At 40.5% G+C, this 4601-nt stretch overlaps 1 protein-coding gene across 1 annotated transcript in view; it reads left to right on the top strand.

Moving 5' to 3' along the window:
• Pcp4l1 (Purkinje cell protein 4 like 1) overlaps window positions 1–4601 on the top strand; it is a 24809-nt gene that overhangs the window by 17930 nt on the left and 2278 nt on the right. The gene's annotated exons all lie outside the window — the stretch shown is intronic.

Below are 4601 nucleotides of genomic sequence, written 5' to 3'. Positions count from 1 at the left end.
TAAATAAAAAGCTGGGGAGGTAGCTCAGTGCAAAGGCTCTGTGTTCAATCCCCAGTATAAAATTTTTTTTTAAAAAGCAAACAAGCGAGAAAAAGATAATCCTTTATATGAAAGCTTTTTTCTGTCAAAGAGAGATTAGCAGGAATTCCATAGATTTTCAGGATTATTTTTGTGTATGTTCTTCCAGATTTCAGAAAATGTGCAGATGGTTGGTACATAGATAGATCAAAAGGTAGCTAGGAAGAAAGAAAGGAAGGAAAAGAGAAGGAAGAAAAGGAAGGAAGAAAGAAGGGAGGGAAGGAGGGAAGGAAGCAAGGAAGCAAGCAAGCAAGGAAGGAAGGAAGGAAGGAAGAGGGTCTTGATAAGTTGGCTAGCCTTGTATTTGCAGTTCGCCTGCCATAGCCTCTCAGGTAGCTAGGATTACAGGCATGTGCCACTGTACCTGGTTAATAACCTGGCACATTTCTATGTAGTAGGGAGGTAGCTCAGTGCAAAGGCTCTGTGTTCAATCTCCAATATATAAAAAAAAGCAAGCAAACAAGAAAAAAGAAATAATCCTTCTTTATAGGGAAGCTTTTTTTCCTGTCAAACAGATTAGCAGGAATTCCATAGATTTTCAGGATTATTTTTGTGTATATTCATGGTGTCAAATACACCATGCTATCAGCCTTTTAAAAATAGCATTTTATTCTTATTTCTTCCTTACTAGAAAATTTTACTAGAATTGAAAAAATAGTTCAACACATACCCATATGCTTTCCATTTAGGATCAGTACTTGTTGATGCTTTTGCTTTTCTGTGACAATACGGCTGTGCTTGGCTTTGCAGAGGGGGTTCAAACTGACGGTGTAAGAGCGCTGTGGCAGCCTGCCTACGTTCTGAAGCCAGGGCCACTGTTTTCTACTTGTGTGGCTTGATCCTTAATATATCTCTAAGCCTATTTCCTCAACTATAAAGGAGGGTGACACTTCAGGGATTTCAGAGCATTAAATTGGGTAATGTTTGTCACAGAATAAATGCTCAGTGAATATTGCTTGTGAATTGACTCACTTACCATGGAAGCTAAGAGCAATATCTTAACTGGTTGTCCTTTACTTCTTTTTGTGGAACTAGGGATTGAACTCAGGCCCTTGCACTTGCCAGGGAAGCGCTTATTCCACTGAACCATCTTCCCGGCCCCTGGTTGTCCTTTAAATCCACAGCCGTAAGGGCTGGTGAGATAGCTCAGTAGAATAAGCACTTGCTTGGCAAGTGCAGGGTGCTGAGTTCAATCCCCCGTACTGCAAAACATAAATAAATAAATAAATAAATAAATGTAAATCCATGGCCATTTACCCTAAGGGGTCCCTTTTTGTTGTCAGCTAATCCCACTCTTTCTCCAACATTCACACTTTGCCTTAGATGATTATTTCACTCAAAGTCCCCCCCCCCCAGTCCTTAACTCCTCTTGTCCCTTCTTCACTCTCAGTGGACAAGAGTCCATCCTTCCCTGAGAAAACATAATTAGAAGAGAACTTCTATGCATGCCCATAGAACCTGCCACTGTCTTCCATCCATTCTGTACTTTCATTCTTATACTGTAGACAATCCTTCTCCATGTCTGTCTAAGGCCAACCCCTCTGCTTATGCATGAGGCCCACTTCCTCTTGCTCAACCAAGACATTCCTTGGGGAATTATTCTCTCTCTGTTCCATGATCAATTTTTTCCTTCCCTACTAAATCATTTCCATCAGCATTCAAATATACCAAATCTTTTCTTTTTTAAAAATGTCTTTCATACAGGGTCTCACTACACAGCTCAACTCATAGTGATCCTCCTGTTTTCAGCCTCCCCAGTGCTGGGATTGCAGATGTGCATCACCACGCCCAGTCTCTGTCTTCTTTCTTAACAGACACCCCCCCATGCACCAGCATTCACTCCCAGCTTCTTTCTAGTTCTTCACTATCCTTTCCTATGGCTTTCTGAAGCAAAAAATGTGCCAGTAGATCCAGCTTATTTTACCATGAAACTTTTCTGAAGTCTGAGTACTTCAGATCCTAGCCATCCTAGTTGGTATCATGCAAGATACTCCTAATTGTTTCCCCTGGTTTCTTTCTTTCTTTCTTTGGCGGAAGCAGGAATTGAACTCAGGTCCTTGCGCTTGCCAGGAAAGCAGTTATTCTACTGAGCCATCTCCCCGGCCCCTCCCATGGTTTCTTTCTTGTCCCTGTATACTTTATTCTGCACTCATCAATCACAGAAATCCTTGAAAAACATGTCGGAGCCTGTCTTTGTCTGCAATCAAACTGCTAATGACTTTCTGTCAAGCTGACAAAAATGCACTCTTCACCCTAGATCAAGGATATATTCTGGCTACCTTCCCGATGTCATTGTTTATCTCTGTCTTGCTCAGTTCCAGCCATGATGGTTTCTTTTTTCTTTTCCTTTTTATTTTAGTGAAGCTAATTTTTTGGGGTTTTTTTTTTTGTTATTTTATTGAGAAACAAATATCAATGAGACAGTTTCAAAGCTGATTAATAGGACAGTTTCAATAATTAACACATTGTACATTGTTATCTTCTTAGTGGTTATCCATAGTGCAAGAAGCAGACAGGATATCCTGTCCAAACACTATTAGTACACATCTTTCTTCTCATTGAATTAAGCAAAAGTAGCTGTATATCTATCCTAACTATTCTGTATATACAAATACAAAATGGTCCTTCCTTTGTATCCCCTTTTTTTTGTTTAGTCCTGTCAGAGCTGGGTATTCCATTGGCATCTAAATACTATAGGTGCATGAATTCAGCAAAACAATCGAACACAGTCCAGCAGTCCACAATAGTAGTGGGTTATCTGCAGAAGTTGTTGACTTGAGCCTTTCATAGCTCAGCATATTAATATGGCTTTACTTTATATACCTCGTTTTTATACTTTTCTGCTGGATGGCTAAGACCAAGGCAAAACAAGATGTATATAACAAGAAATGTAACTTTTGTATCTGATAAGTCATTCATGTCTTCTCAGGATTTATCCTGTAACCCTGTACTGCACTTTGTAGATCCTTTGTCAGTGTCAGCCATGTGGATGAGTCATGGCCATTGCTTGACCAATTTGCTCTCTGTGAAAGCCTGAGAGAAAGTTTTCTCTCCATGTGACTCTCCCCAGGCACACTATACATCATCAATCACATTCCTCTGTGGCTCCATAATCTTCTTAATCAGAAAATTTGGGGCATAACTGAGTTACATGATGTTACAGTACATGTTCTCCTATGTCCTGAGTCTTCACTGACCTTGAAAGGCTCGGACCAAAATGTTGTCTGACCTTGCAGCCCTTTCTTTTCTCTAATTTTTGATCTGCAAACTTAGGTTGTTAACCCTCCAGAAGAGAAGCTTATTATTACCCTGCAACATATGCATTTCGGTTTACCCTAATTAACCATGATGGTTTCTTACTGTTCCATAAACATACTAGGCACATTCCTGCCTCGGGGACTTTCTCCTTCCTGCTGTCTTATCAGCCCATGAATTTCTTCACATAGATATTTACATGACTCACTCTTATAGGTGACTAAAGCCTCTACTCAAACATCTATCTTCAGAGACATGTTCCAAGACTACTTGGTTTTATTTTCTTTCATAACATGTCATTAATTTGCCTAATGAGTACAGGTATTTTTTTTTCTTCTGGTTGTATGCTTAGTGCTTAGAATGGAATATATTAGGCCCTGATATACTTGTTGAATGAACCTTTTGCTGCTTCTACACACCCTTGTAGTGTATAGCAAATCTGCCCTACCCCTCATTAGCTCTGATCTCCCTTGCATGCATCTTCCCCTCCCCTCCCTTCTTCTTCTTTCCTCTCCTCTCCTCCAGCTATTAATTGCATCATGTTCCTCAAACAAGCTAATCATGTATTCACCCATGGCCCTCGGAGGTGCTCGTCACAGTTTTACTTCTTCAACTCCTTCAGTTCTTTACTCAAACACCACCTTTCAGATAAGCTTTTCCTAAAACAAAACAAAACAAAACAATAATAATTTAAAAAAAAAAAAAACAGGCTTTTCCTGACAACTATGGAAAGCTCAATTCCTCTGTTTTCACTCCTACACTTACTGTCTCCCTTCTCTGCCTTGTCTCCATAGCAAGTATCAGTACCTAACATTAAAGTCATGTTATTTACTTGTTTGTCTGAGAATATACTAGAATAAGTTCCACAAAGACCAGATTTATTTGTTTTGTCTTTTCCGATTTCCCTTGCACCAGTATTTATTGAATAAGGGCCAGTGAGATAGCTCAGCAGACTAAGCACCTGTCTAGGCAAGCACAGGGACCGGGGTTCATCCCTTGTACCACACACCATGCCAGCCCCACCCCTGGGCATGCTGAGCCAGCGACCAAGTCCAAGTGTGGTGGCACATACCTGTAATCCCAGCACTATGGAGGCTGAAAACAGGAGGATCATTATGAGTCTAATCTGGGTATCAAGACCCTGTACCAAATACATTAAAAAAATTTAGTTGAGGGGGCTGGAGAGATGGCTCAGTGGTCTAAGGCACCTACTTAGAACAAGCTTGGCAAAGCATCAGGGACCGCGGTTCAATCCCCCAGCACCACAT

The sequence above is a fragment of the Octodon degus genome, unplaced genomic scaffold, assembly GCF_000260255.1.
Source record: "Octodon degus isolate 3935 unplaced genomic scaffold, OctDeg1.0 scaffold00116, whole genome shotgun sequence".
Lineage (NCBI taxonomy): Eukaryota > Metazoa > Chordata > Mammalia > Rodentia > Octodontidae > Octodon > Octodon degus.
This window is presented reverse-complemented; position numbering and strand designations above follow the sequence as displayed.